This window comes from Chenopodium album, chromosome 7 (genome assembly GCF_948465745.1).
Source record: "Chenopodium album chromosome 7, dcCheAlbu1.1, whole genome shotgun sequence".
Lineage (NCBI taxonomy): Eukaryota > Viridiplantae > Streptophyta > Magnoliopsida > Caryophyllales > Amaranthaceae > Chenopodium > Chenopodium album.
The window spans coordinates 46,292,302-46,308,272 of NC_137840.1; the positions used below are offsets into that span (position 1 = coordinate 46,292,302).

The 15,971-nt window shown below is 37.8% G+C and overlaps 1 non-coding gene across 1 annotated transcript; it reads left to right on the top strand.

Moving 5' to 3' along the window:
* Positions 1 to 4,956: 4,956 nt before the first annotated feature.
* Positions 4,957 to 5,063, top strand: LOC145641291 (small nucleolar RNA R71). Its single transcript, XR_014115338.1, has one exon. It is a non-coding gene; the product is annotated as a small nucleolar RNA R71 (small nucleolar RNA).
* The last annotated feature ends 10,908 nt before the right edge of the window (positions 5,064 to 15,971 follow it).

The window sequence follows — 15,971 nt, forward strand, 5'->3', positions numbered from 1 at the left end:
CGGAGGCTACCTAAAAGAACGAACGCCTTCGTCCTCCTTAATGTGTATAATAATGAATCATATAAACATTACTTATAGTTGCAAACCAATACTCAAATTCCTTGACATACCAGGAACTATCACACATTCCTAACCAAATCAATTAGTCAAGCACTATATTCACAAATAGTTGGGCAAAATTGACGCATATTAAGGTTTCAAGACAATCAAATATCAAATCATGATCAACTAATCCACAATGCTCATCATCATATACCAAGAATCAAAACAATATTTCTCAAGTATGGAGCACAAGGAAGCATGATTTACAATTCATTGGAACGTATTTTTGGATTTTTTATTTTATTTTTTATTTTGAAAGCAATAAAGCTAACCTAGAAAGCAATAAATCTAAACTAAGAAAACACATCAAAAATAAAAGAAAAGAGAAAAAGAAAGATACCAAATCCAAAATCTCCCCCAAGCCAGAATCAGACAATGTCCTCATTGGCTCGGGAACTAGCCCAACATAGCTAGTCCTCATCATCCTCATCCATGGAGCGGAAACCTCCACCTCCATTGCCACCTGCACCACCTGCACTAGAAGAGCTACCACCAAAATAATCAGCATGAAAACTCCCTCCCGCTGGTCCCCCGAAAGGAATGTCTTTGCCGTACCCATGGAAGGCAGAATAGTAAGTATTAATGCCATTGGCAGTGGGATCCCTATCGTATCCCTGGGGTGGAGGATGAAACCAGTCAGGGTAGATAGCATCGTCGGGAATGTTGCCCCGACGAGCATAATTATCGTACATAGGGTAGAGAGCTCTACCCTGGTTCCTCTCCAGGTACCCTAACCTCTAGTCAATGGAGCCTACCATCCTCCTAAGGTCAGTGTGATAATGCTCGATACGTCTTAAAGCCTGACCTATAATTTGAAGGTCCCAAACTGGGTCAAAGTCAACATGGGGGACGGAGTGAGACATGAGAGGTGCAGAAAATGCTACCTCGGGTTCAGGTTGGGGTGGTGGTACTGGTGGTGTTTTCCCCCTGGCGTTGGCAACTAAAAGGTCGTATGTGTAGGATGCTTGCCCGGGGGGAAAGGCGGTCAAGTCAGGACTAGGTAGGGAAAAGATGGGCAAAGGCTGCTCGGTCCCAGTCCTAATACACCAGTGGGGTGTATGCTCACTGTCCAGTCGTACCCACCCCAAGTCCTCAAAATACCTAGCAGTCATATAGGTATCCGGTCCACAGTTGGTCAGTTGGTGGGGTCCACTCTTAACAAAATTGACCTTTTTCACTGCTATCCTAGTGATAAGGCCTCCTAGACGAATAGGGGTGCGAGACTGGATACTGGCTGTGGCATGTCTGCTCAGATGGTGGATGATGTACCTACCCATGTTCAGTTTCCCAAACTCATACACATAGTGTCCTATAATAGCTAGTTCGTTGGTTTGGGCGTTATGGGGCTCGTTCCTACATAAAAAACACAAACCCGCAAATCTTTGCCAGATTTTTTGAATAAGGTGATGGATAGGTTTTGTACTAGCATGTTGGGGGTCGGGGGTAGGAAAACCAGTAAGAGCATGATAAATGTCACCCATTTTGTAATCAGCATGCCATTGGAATGGTAATTCAGAATTCAATTCAAATCAAACAATTTACAAAATTTCACATATGTTAAACTAATATTTCTATTGTTCAACCTAAAATATAAATTCGGCCCATTTCTACTATTTACAACTTTCAAAGAAGACAAGAATTCACAAGTTAATTCACGGCATGTATAATAATGCATATTAACGAATTTTCTCATTCCTATGTCATTCAAAAATCGTTTAACAAAATCATACAAACCATAAGTTTCTAAAGTAGGGCGGTGTAACCACCGTGAAGGAATTACCTCGCGCTCGACTAGATGTTCTAGCCGCTCCTTTTGCTCCTAGCAAGCAATACGGATTGTTAGCCAGTAGGGGTTTTGTAAATCCGGGTTGTACTCCTCCCTCGAGCTAGAACTCCTTCCGAAAATCGATCGAGCCCTCTTTGAAGCCATAATGTGAAATGGGTACCAAAAATCAATTGAATGAAATTTGAAAATTTATATATAGGATTGTAGAGGATGAAGAGAGGATTAAGAATATGTAAAAATATTTAGATTTGGGTGAGAAATGAAGAGAGAATCTTAGAGAGAAGGTAGAGGTTTTAAGGTTCTAGAGAGAGAAAGTTATGGAGGAAAAGAGAAATGAAGGAAGAAAGAAGAAGGAAGAAGAAGGTCAGGAAGCTCGCGCCTAGTCGGGCAGACCTGTCGCCTGGTCGGGCGATCTTGATTTTTCTAATTTACTGTTCTCACGCCTAGTCAGGCGGCATTCGCTCGATCGGGCGATCTAGGTGATAAATTTTCCCTTCCTCTCGCGCCCGGTCAGGCGGGCTCCGCCCGATCGGGCGATTTGTGCCCAAATTTTGAATCAACTTTTGCGCCCGGTTTGGCGATCAAATATGTCCGTATACGTCAAATCTCACGACCGGTCGGGCGGTCTTCGCCCGATCGGGCGAAAACACCCGATTTTTCTTACGTCACTCTCGCACCCGATCGGGTGAGCTTCGCTCGGTCGGGCCCAAGGCTAATTTGACGATTTTTTTTATTTTCTTCTTTTCTTAAATTTTTGGCTAACTCTTGTCCTTCAAACCTGTACAAACACTCAGAAAACTCATTAAATTCCCTCATCTCTCCTCTCATAAGAAAATGAAATAAAAACTAGTCTAAAAAGCATTAAAATATGGGTTGCCTCCTGCAAAGCGCTGGTTTATCTAGGTCCCGCACGACCTTCTTATCAAGTACAGGAACTAGGACCCTTGGCCTAACGCTTGGTCGGGTGGTTTCTCACCTGGTCGAGTGTTGTTTAGGCTACGACGCGGATTCCTGACATACCTTGTGGGACGCCAATGCACTTTGTCTGGTGGATCCTCTTTGACTTGGATTGGGGGCTCTTCAATGCTACGCACTAAAAATCCCTCTTCGATCGAGGGTTGCTTCAAACTGTCATTGCATTTAGCACTTGCAACTAGATCTGGCGGAACTCTCACCGTAAGCTTAATTTCCACAACTTACTTGATTGATTCCACCTTTTCATCCTCAAAGCCAAGACCGACAGTGTAGAGGGCTCTTTCTATCGCATCAACTTCATTCTGCCATTTGTCTATCTCATCTGAAAGGGATGTAACACAAGATACCGCCTCCAAGGGGTCTTTTACAAGAGCTTGGGGCTTGTTAGAATAATTATGAACCACATTAACACTAAAGCACTTCTCCTCTGTCATTGGGCTTTTAGGGGTATTATTAAGATTAAAAATAATTTTATCGTCCCCTACTGATAGTGTTAATTTTCCACTTCTCACATCTATAACGGCTCCTGAAGTGTTAAGGAATGGTCTACCTAAAATGATTGGGGTTTGCATATCCTCAACCATATCAAGAGCAACAAAATCAACAGGTATATAAAATTTACCTACTCTAACGGGAACATCCTCTAAAACACCTAAGGGGTATTTGAAAGAACGGTCGACCATTTGTAGAGTTATATTAGTAGCTTTTAATTTACCCATATTTAGCTTGGAACACACAAATAATGGCATAACACTAACGCTAGCACCCAAATCACACAATGCATTATCAATCATTAGATTGCCAATGTGACAAGGGATAGAAAAAGTACCTTAATCTTTTAATTTAGGTGGAGATTTATTTTGAAGTACGACACTACACTCTAAAGTGAAAGCTACTGTCTCTACCTCACTAATAGACCTTTTTCTTGTCAATATTTCCTTCATAAATTTTGCATATGCAGGAATTTGTGTGATTAGTTCAGTGAAGGGAACTGTTACCTTCAAATCTTTAACATCTTTAGGAACTTACCAAACTACTTATCCAAATTTGTTTTCAAGTGCTGATTGGGGAATGGAAGTTTGATAACTGGCTTTGGAGCATTATTTCTCTCATCTGGAGTGGCCACCTTCCCTGGAGTCGTACCCTGCAATGTAGAATTAGATATATTAGTACTATGCTTCATCCCTGCAGGGCTTTTAGCTACATTGTCAAGTTTAATGGAATCAAGATTAGCATTTTTTATTAAAACATGTTCATCGTCTCTAGGCATATGGGGGCTTTCATAGTTTGAACCACTCCTTAGAGTAATTGCATAGGCTTGATCTGTAGGCCTGGTCGGCTATGCTGGCAGAGTTCCATGTTGACGGGCTTGTAGAGTAGCGGAAAGTTGCGCAATTAGATTATTAATAATTTTATTTTATGCTAATATTGAATCAATTTGTGCATCTCTAGTCTCCATGTGCTTCTACATATTAACCAGCATCGCTCCAATTTCTCCCAAAGAAGGGTCGAAAGATGAGGAGGGTTGTTGTGGGTTGTTCTTCTGGCTAGCATTGGGATGGTAATTTTTCTGTTGTTGTTGTTGTGGCGTCTGTGGTTCTTGTGGTAGTGGATTTTGAACATTAGTACTCTGGTAGGAAAGGTACGGGTGGTTCCGGTACCCAGGATTGTAGGTGTTGCAGTATGGGTTATTCTTCCTATAAGCTTGAAAGGCATTAACTTGCTCCACGAAACTCCTGCAATCTTGTTCCCAGTGACCTAAAATTCCACAATTTTCACAGAAAGCCTCATTAGCATTATTATTAATTGCAGAAACATTAGCTATATTAGCAGTGCTAATATAATCTAATTTTTGGCAGATAGAGGTTAAGTGAGCTTGCAAAAAGGATACAGAGTCAACACTATGCTTCCCCTTGTTAGCAAGGCCTCTAGGATTCCCATATTGGGAATTATGTATCGCTATATCTTCAATAACTTGACCTGCATTATCAACATTAAGATTCATAAATCTCCCACTAGCTGCAGAATCTAAGATTATTCTAGATGAATTTCCAATGCCATTATAAAAGGCTTAGATTAAATACCATTGTGCCAAATTATGGTGGGGGCATTCTCTTTGTAGGTCCTTGAACCTCTCCCAAGCCTCATATAGAGTTTTATCGGCTTCTTGGGCAAAGTTCTGAATTGCACTTCGTAGTACGACTAGTCTCTGTGCAGGATAATATTTGTTATAAAATTCAAAACAAGAGTTTCTCAGTCAGTTATACCAAGTGCAGTTCTATTTAAACCATTAAACCATAGTTTGGCTTTTCCAGTTAAAGAAAAAGGGAAGAGAATCTCCCTGATTTGGTCTTGTGTGACCCCAGCTTACCTAATGGTATTACAGTACTGACAATAGTCTGCAATATGAAGATTTGGGTCTTCACCCTTAGCTCCACTAAATTGCTTCCTTTCTATCCTCGTTATAAATTGGGGTTTAATCTTAAATTGTACCCCATCAAGAGCTGGAGTGGGAGTGAGGTGTGGAAAATCTGTAAGCTTTGGTTGCGAATAATCACTAAGCTTCTTTGGGGCTGTCATCTCCGATTCTAGATCTGATGATACCTCTGAATCGCTAGAACCAGTTGGAGGATCTCGATGATTATTATGATCACCAAAATCTGCCAGAATTTGCTTGTAAAGATTCTTTTGTCTATGGAAAGATCGTTCGATCTCAGGATTGAATGGGATTAACCTGATCTGGAACACCTGGGCATAAACAAAAAAAAAACTAAAAGCAAATATAAGACTTGCCTCAAAGAACTAACGTTCTTTGAGACAAAAAAGAAATAACCTAGACTACAAAAATAATCAGAAATAAAAATAAAACCGTTTCTCCGGCAACGGCGCCAAATTTTGACAAGGTAAAGTCGTATCCCCTAATCAAAAGTACTCAAAACTAATGTAGATATGGAAGTAGGGTCGAATCCACAGAGAAACGAATCTTTCTATTCCTAATTAATTTATATAATCTAGATTATAAAGTAACCAAAATATAATAATCGAAGGAAACTAAACTACTAAGAGTAGAAGTAGGAAAGAATAAAAGTAGGAGGAGAAACAATGAATAAAAGGCCTAGGGCATAGGTTCACCAATAAATAATATTCCACGGTAAAACATAATAATCAATCATCAATCCATACAGTAAGAAGATCATAAAGGGCTTTCGCTACGTATTACAATCACACAATTAATTTACCAGTATTAAATCTCATCTCTCGAATCTCGACTTAACCATTTATAAATTAACCTGCCTATTGAAACTAGACCTAAACATCAATTCTCATATGTCGAATCTTGAATCAATATTGTTAAACTCATGCATAAAAGACCTGCGCAAATCTAGTCACAGAGCATTAAATCAATCAATAGGAAATTAATCTAGCATTGACAATTAACAACAATAAATTACCCCTTCATATTATTTATGGATCCCTACAAACCCTAGAAATAAAAATACTCACAGATAATAAAAACTAAAATAATCAAAGCAATAAAACAAGACATGATCAAAGGAATAAAATAAATAACTAAGATTAAGAGAAGAGAAATTATTACCAAAGAAATCTGGAATTAAGAATAAAGTTAAGAACAAAGTATATGTGAGAGAAACTAATATAAAAGCTAACTAGAGAGAGAAAATCTAAGAAAGAATTAAGAAAGATTAAAAGAAGATCCTAAACTCGCTTAACGAAAAAGTATTTATACTAAGCAAGAATCCTAAACTAAAACAAACTTAAACGTCGATAATTCACCCCTAATAATAACACGCGCCCGATCGGGCGCGCCTTTTTCCTCTTAAGTATGAATCTCGCGCCCTATCGGGCGCGAGTTCGGGCGCCAGCCTTGCTTCCCTCGCCCGGCCGGGCAGCTCTCTTGGGACACTATTTAGACTTTGATTGGGCTTCAATTCTCCAGGCCAATCTGGGTTTCCTCTTCGGGTCTTCAATACTCGGTCCAAATGCCCCGGTATCACATATACCGAGCCTTTAATCACCGGTTCTATGGCTCTAACCAGCCTTGGGATATAGAAACTGGTTGTGCTTCTCCAATGCTCGTAATTGCTCCATAATATCTCTTGAAAATGCTCCAAAAGTGCAAATCCCTGTAAAAGTCAACCAAATCTACGAAAACACCAATTAGTAATAAGAGTGGCTCTAAAGAGCCAATAACACTACTAATTTTGACCAAGGGATCAGGGTAAAACACTATATAAATCGAACATATAATTATGCCATGTGATATGGGTAGGTGACCTCTCTTGGCCCCTTCCATTTGGAATCGAGCTAGTACCTTATCAATATAAGTACTTTGACTCAATCCTATCATCCTTTTCGACCTATCCCTATAGATCTTGATGCCTAGTATGTATTGAGCCTCTCCGTAGTCTTTCATTAAAAAACATTTTACGAGCCAAGCCTTAACATACTCTAATAACAGAATGCTGTTTCCAATGAGTAATATGTCATCGACATATAAGACTAGGAAGACGATGTCACTCCCACTGACCATCTTATAAACACAAGGCTCATCTAGATTCTTCATAAAACCACACTTACTGATGGCTTCATCGAATCGGAGATTCCAACTTCTTCTTGCTTGCTTTAATCTATAAATGGACTTCTTAAGCTTGCATACCTTTTAAGCGTTGTTTTGGTTGACAAAACCTTAAGGCTATGTCATATACACAGTTTCTTCCAAAATACCATTTAGGAAGGCAGTTTTGACGTCCATTTGGCATTTATCATAGTTGTAATATGCAACAATCGCTAGGAGGATTCGAATGGATTTAAGCATTGCGATTGGAGAAAAGGTTTCATCATAATCAATACCATGAACTTGTCTATAACCTTTTGCTACCAATCTAGCTTTGTAAATGAATACATTTCCATCTTTGTCGGTTTTCTTGAAAATCCACTTACATTCGATAGGTGTGTAACCTTCGGGTAAGTCAACCAAGTCCTAGACTTGATTTTCAAACATGGAATCCATTTCAGATCTCATGGCTTTTTGCCATTTAGCAGAGTCGGTGCTTGCCATCGCTTGCTTGTAGGTTGTCGGTTCATCTCCATCCATGATCAGGATGTCCTGATTCTCGGTTAATACTAAACCAAGATATCCATCAGGTTGAGATCTCGACCTCTAAGACCTACGTAGGGTAATGGACTGAGCATTTGCATTGTCAGTTCAACTTTGCATATTTTGATCACTTTAACCTTCGTCAACAGATGCTATTTGAGCACTTTGACTGTCATTCTGATTTTGTTGCTCATCCTCACGAACTTTGTCGAGTTCGATTTTCCTCTCACTTGTCATTTTGGAAAGGTGCTCCTTCTCCAAAGAGATACCATCGCGAGAAATAAACACTTTGTTCTCCAATTTGTTGTAGAAGTAATACCCTTTGATTTCTTTTGGGTAGCCCACAAAGTAAACCTTATCAGATTTGGAATGAAGTTTGTCAGAAATCAATTTATTGACATATGCTTCGCATCCCCATATTTTTAGAAAAGACAACCTAGGAAGTTTCTTCGACCAAAATTCGTTTGGAGTCTTTTCTACAGCTTTTGATGGAGCACGGTTCAGTGTTAGTGCCGTAATTAGAAGTGTGTGTCCCCAGAAAGAGATAAGAAGATCACAAAGACCCATAGTTGATCATACCATGTCTAACAAGGTTCGATTTCTCTGTTAGGATACTCCGTTCCATTGTGGAGTTCCAAGAGGTGTCAGTTCTGAAAGTATTCCATGATCTTTTAGATGGTCATCAAATTCTGGGCTCAAGTATTCACCACTTCGATCCAATCAAAAGGATTTGATTTTCTTGCCAAGCTGATTTTCAACTTCACTCTGAAATTTTTTGAACTTTTCAAACGATTCAGATTTATGGGACATGAGGTAGACATATGCATAACTACTATAGTCGTTTGTGAAGGTGATAAAATATCGATGTCAATTTCTTGTGGCGGAGCTCATTGGTCCACATACATCGATGTGTATTATACCTAATAAGTCTCTTGCTCTTTCTCCGAACTTGGAGAATGGCTGCTTTATCATCTTGCCTAATAAACATCCTTCGCAATTCTCAAAAGATTCTAAATCGAAAGAGTCAAGAATGCTTTCTTGTAGAAGCTTCTTGATGTCTTTGATGTTAATGTGGCCAAGACGACAATGCCACAAGTAAGTTTGATTTGACTCCATGGTCTTAGCTCTTTTGGTATCATAATAAACAATTTCGTCTAAACACACAAAAGTGTCATTTCCATAAATATAAACACGACATGAAACAAAAGTCTTGCGATTAAAGTTAAAATGACGTCGAACGTCATGAGATCAAAGTATGGTAGATAAAACTCAACAAGTTTTATAATTTAGACATAACACATGAGATTAAAAGCTTTCCTTGGACATATTATCTTCATCTTCCACTTTTTTACTCAAGTCCACTTGAAGAGCACTGCTCACTTTGTTCCTGAAATAGGAGCATAAAGTGAGTCAATTTTCCAGTATCTAATACCTTATAAATTGCTTGTATTCAAGTGTCAAGATGATACCTGAGATTCAGGCTCCTTTTCCTCTTGCCTCATATTCTAGATACTTACTACATTCTCTTTTATAGTGACCATGCTTACTACAATAGATGCAGCGCATCTTTTCCTAGTTCTTGAACTCCTTCTTCTTGGGCCTTAGAGAAAACTTAGACTCCTTGCAAGAATAGGTTTTCTGGAGCTCTTGGACAACTTCCTTCTAAGATAGTTTTTTCCGACTGTTGCTAAGTCGCATTTTAATTGCAACGTACCCCGAGTGGAGTAAGCTTAAAGGCATATGAGCCGCTTGCTCATCATCCACCGGTCTACCAATCAGTTCCAGATGGTAAAAAAACCTTGTCATATTTAGAACATGGGCTTGAAGTGGCATCCCGGGTCTAAGTGTTGAAGTTTAAGGTTTTGATGATGATAGACTTAAACTCAAGCAAACTTAACTAAAGGTTTATTTTAGTGTTTCACTTAGCAATAGGTGAAGTAGACCTTGGTGGTGGAAGAGTAGCCTTATCTAAGAAGAACGCAAAGAAGAAGTTTTTAAAGAAGGTTGATCAAGATAAAAGAAGAGTTCCCTAACAGTAACTTAGTCCTTAAATAAGAACTATTTAAGTTCCTTAACAAGAACGTTCCCTAACAGGAACTTAAAGACAGCAGGAACTTGTCTTGGTCTGCGTGAAGCCCAAGTAATCCTCAAGTGCAGAGTAAATCGGCGCAACAACTCTTTTAGATTTTATCTTCTAGATCGGTTGTTAAATATGTTAAGTAGGGTTTGCATGAAATCTATTAGAAGCGTGATAAGTTGCTTGGAAAATAATCTTAAAAAAGGGAAAAGATAAAAAGATAGATTTTAGGAAAAAGATTTTCAAAAAGTTTTATTTCTTAAAATCGATTTGATAAAAAGATATTATTCTTTTTAAATATACCTTTCTTAATCTTTTTCGAAAACATTTTCTTCTAAACTAATTTACTTAAAACCGTGTATTTGAGATTAGGAAAATTAAAATCTTTATCTTTTTGAAAACCCTACTAGGTATACAAGTCATTCTTATATAAATAGTAGATAATCTCATTTTACTGGTTTTGGTTAGTTTAAGCTTGAAGAAATCTCAGAGCTTAATTTCTGTAAGTTTGCCAAGCTTATCATCTTGTCATAGTAGTTTTGGGTTTTGTGCATTGCTTGCGTAAAATATTCTAGGTGCTTTATATTGTGTATTAGTTGGGTTCTTGGGTGAGTGTGTACTTATATTTTGCATACAGAGAGTTAGCATCTAGGTGAGGCAGTAAGTGTACTTTGAGAGTACAAGTGAATCTAAGTTTGGGACTTAGATTGGGTGGGATAGGGTCCTACTTGGTAGCAAGTTTATTGTGGAACTTGTGAGTAAAGGTCTCTGTGTAATAGGTTGTAATTTGGTATTTCCCTATTATAGTGGAATAACTTAGTTTGGAAATCCCTTTAGGAAGGGTCGAGGTTTTACTTCCAGTTGGGCCTTGGAAGGTTTCCTCGTAAAATCTGTGTGCATGTGCAAGTTCCTTTACAATTTAATTAATTTTTCGCAAAAAGCAGTAATAGGAACTCACCTACAATTCACCCTCCCTCTTGTAGTATTCGTCTCAACTAACAGTTGGTATTAGAGCTCGGTTCTCACGTGTAAGCAGATAACTTTGCTGAGTAAGCTCCTGATGGGAGATGAATTACAAGGAGAAACTTGAAGAAGGGTATTCCACCCAACGTCCACCTATGTCTAAAGGTAAGTTTTATAAATACTGGAAAAACAGGATGGAGATCTCCATTAAGGCTGAAAATTACCAGGTATGGCGTGTCATAGAATCTGGTGATTTCGAGGTAACCGCAACCAATGACAAAAACGAGGTAGTTCCTAAACTTAATTCTGATTACGATAAAGAAGAATATAAGAAACTTGAGTTAAATGCTCTAGTGTTAGTTGAGACGATTAATACAAGAGGGGGGGGTGAATTGTATTGAGTTCCTACTGCTGACTACTTTTTGCGAATGAATAAACAATGCATACAAGAACTTGCTAAAACACAAAGATTTTACGAGGAAACCTTCCAGGGCCCAACTGGAAGTAAAACCTCGACCCTACCATAGGGATTTCAAACACAAATCATTTCACTATAATAGGGCAAACACCAAGTTACAACCTATTAGACACAGACCTTTATTTCACAAGTTCCTCACTGGACTTGCTACTTGATAAGACCCTATCCTACCCAATTTAGGCACCACACTTAAATTCACACGTACCACCAAGGTACTACCCGTACTGGCAAAGTACTAAAACACATGTACCACCTAAGTACAAGACTCACTGCTTCACCTAAAAGCCAACACAAAACTGTATTTAAAACAAATTATAAATTCACTCAAATAACCCAACCAATACAAATATATGACACCTAGTATGATAGGTAAGCAATGCACGAAATCCGAAACTAATATGACAAGTTATAAGCTTGGTAAACTTACTCAATTATAGCACTGTGATTTCTCCATGCATAAACTCACAAAAACCTAAAACCATTTTACTCTCTACTATTTATACAAGTAACACTCATATAGAAAGTAGGTTTTCTAAAAGATAAATATGTTAACTTAACTTATCTTTAACACGATTTTATGTAAATCAAGTAGAAAGAAATCTTTTCCGAAAATAAAAAGATATTTATTAAGGAGAGTTATCTTTTTTAACAAACCGATTTTAAAGAAAATAATCTTTTTAGAAAATCTTTTCCTAAAATCTATATTTTATTATTTTCCATATTTATTTTATTTACCAAGCAAACTAATAAATTTCATGCACTAACCTACTTAACATATTAACAATAATTTATAAGATAAAAACCTTAACTAAATATTATTGCTGCGCCGCACTTTGATCAGGTAAATTACTTGGGCTCCAAGCATATTAAGTTCCACCAAAGAACTTGAACTGCTTGTCTTCAAGTTCCTGTAAGGGAACTTAGTTCTCGTTAGAGAACTCTTCCTTCGATTTGTTTAACTTCTTCAATAAAGATGTTCTTCATGTCTTCTTAGTTTAAGATGGTTCTTCAATCACCAAGATCAATCTTCACCTAGAATAATCACACACTAGAGAATCTTTATTAGTTGAGTTTGCTTTTAGTTCAAGTTCCTCATCATCAAAACCATTATACTTCAACATCTAGCCATTAAATATTTGCATTGTGGTCTTGGACCCCATGAACATAATCGTATTATGGGGTGCAAGACAGCCAAACAGATCTGGGATTTACTAGAGGTAACTCATGAAGGAACTAATGAGGTAAAACTTTCTAAAATTAATCTATTGATGTCTAGATATGAGAGGTTTGAAATCTAGTCTAAGGAAATCGTAGAAGAAATGTTTACAAGATTTAATGATATAATTAATGAGCTGGGTTCCCTTGGCAGGCACATTTCTATAGATGAACAGGCAAGGAAGATCTTGAGAAGCCTACCACAAGATGAACGTTGGAGATCCAAGGTTGCTGCCATGCAGGAAGCTAAGGATTTCACGAAGTTCAACATGGAACAGCTAGCAGGTTCCCTGATGACTCATGAACTTCACCTAAGTTCCAATACTGAGAGTTCCAAAAAAAAAAATCCTAGCTCTCAAGGCACAGGATTTGGATGACTCAGAATTTGATGAGGATGAGATGGCAATGCTAGTCAGGAGGTTCAAGAAAATGATGAATAACAGAAAGTTTGAGAGGAACAAGAAAATTACGAGTTCCAGAGAAACTACCTATTTTATATGTGGCTCAAATGATCATTTTAAGGACTGTCCATTCAAGGAAGGTGAAAAGGGAAATACTAAAGGAAAGGAGCAATCCAGGAATTCCAGAGTCTATAAGCCATACTTTACTAAGGATAATGTGAAGAAGGCGATGCCAGTTACTTGGGGAGACTAAGACTCAGAAAAAGAAGAAGACCAACCCCATGAAGAAACTGCTCATATATGCCTAATGGCAAAGACAGTTGAAAAGGCCAAATTAAAGGAACTTGAGGCTGAGGTATGGTTTTCTCAAAATGAATTAAGACATTTTTCTAAAGAGAATCTATTATGTGTTGTTTTGGACATTCAAGAAGAATTCAAAGAACTACATAGAGCAAAACAACAAAGTGATAATGCTTTGTTAACTTACAAGGAAAATAGTGAATGGGTAGACAATATGCAATTTGATATTCAATACAAGTTCTTTAGTCTCTTTGATGGTAATATTGTCCTAAAAGAAACTTTAGAAAAACTGAAACATGATAACATACTTTTGAATGTGGAATTATCTTTGTTAAAACTTAGTGTTGACACTCCTAACTCTGAAGTTCTATAGACATCTACTTTTGGCCTCATGTCCCGACAAGAAGTGCAATGACGATAAATAAAACCATCTTCGTGTTAGATTGAAGTGGAGAATGCTTATGGAAAATTGGTTAAGCCACAAAACACAAAAACTAGCCCAAACTAAAAAAACAAAGTTAAATAAGGTCCAATTAACTAAATCCGATCAATATTAGGCTTAAGCCCGTGCTTAAAACCCAATAATGACGGATTTAGGAGCGCCTAGGTTAAATTCTAATTATTCCGCTGGAAATTCCGCGCGCATCTCAATCATTCGCGCTGGGCAGGCGTGCGCAACTAATTAAGTTGCGCGCGACACTCAGTGCAACCTCTAGAGATGCGCTCGCGAAAGATTCAGAATTTTATGAAAATATAGAATGGAATCTTACCATAATGCCGCGCGCAAGACACTCAACTGCGCAGACCATAGCAGCACAACCAAATCACTTGCGCTGGGACGCCGCGCGCAACAGGATTAGTTGCGCGCGACAACTGATGCAGTAAAATGTTCAAAACCTTAATCCTACCCATTCTCTATAAATAGAGGCTTAATCCGAGGCTTAAACACACAAAAAAATAACCTAATGTAGAGTACTTGTGAACTTGTGCTACCTAAACCCTCTTGTCCTAAACACTCACCCCTTTATATTTTGTTACTACGGTGGAGGTTCCCCAACAAGAAGGTGTCCATAAATGTTCTAAACGGAGATCTAGCAAAGAGAAGTGGTAAATTCCCAAGCACTTAGATAAATCATATTTATTTTCTTGTTTAAAAGAATCTTAATCAATTAATTAGTGTTGTTTGATCACCTTAAAAGGAATAAATAATTATTTCTACATAGTATCTTGCGTTAAATAAAGATTAGAATTGGATAATTAATCATTGGTTGATCACTTAAGCCAAGGCGAATATTGTTTATTTTCTTGTTCTTTTCACAAAATTGATTAAATAAAGAATAACGACATTGTAATGTAATTCCTACGTGAATTAGCGTGTGTAAATAAAATCAACTAACTTAGTTTTAGGTATCGCATTGCATATATTGTTTGGAAATGAAATTGCAAAAAAGGAAGCGCTAGTAGAGGCCGTACTAGGGGTAGAATAGCGATTCCTCTCTAAAAGGAACGTAATTTTGGTACCCTAGCTCCCAAACTTATTTCTGGTTTATGTAGACCAATTTGGGATGGGTAAACTTACGATTCGTGCTAATTATCCCATGAATTCCACATGGAAGAAACGCATGAACGAGGTTTATGAGTTTTCCTAAAACTTAATGGCGACTCCTATTTGTTTCTTACTAAAAAGCGTGATGAGAGTATCATTTCTAATTCAAGGTCTCCCAAACAGTCAGGAATTCAAATCCTAATACACCTTAACAAGTGTAAAGAACTAGGCTTTTAAATGTCCATGGGCATCTAAGGAAGGACCCCCTTACGATGGGATCACCCTTCTTACAGTGGCGACTCCACTTGGGACTTAGAGGTTGCATGATTAGTTCTTAGTTATGGTCCAAGGTTTCCAACACAGGATTGCCTATGGGTTGTAACGAGAATAAACTTGGATAATCTCTAATTAGAGAGAGAGACTCGAACGCAAAATATCTTCCTTTTGCGCAAAAGTAAAAACCAAACAAGAAACATTGCATCATGCATAAGTACAACACACTATAACCATTGGGGATTAGCTCATTGATTAGGGGTTGCCAACACTAGGCTTTTATCCCGAAATCAATAACAATCATCCAATCCATATCACCAACAAAATGTTGGGAGGACAATGTCATGGGTCAACACATTGAGTGATTGATTTGTGCATCGTTTCTTAAGATATGGTACCTTTGGACACCCAAGCCTCTTTAACCTTGGAATGGCATTGCGTGAATCTTGGCTTAAGATATGCTTTATGTGCTTATGTGACTATATGCAACGTGTTAGGATAATCTTCTATTTTTTCATCTTTTTTTTTTTTTTTTTTTTTTATTTCGGTCTAGGTTCCGAATTACAAAGTAGTCTCTTCGTATTTTTGAGTCATATTTGAAGGGTAACATAAAAAAAAAATTAAAAAAATGAATAAAAAAAACGATGACAAAAGAAAAAAAAACGCTCAAATTAAAAAAATTAATTTCTACGAGCAGGTGGCGTGCGCAACTTGATAAGTTGTGCGGCCCCTACAA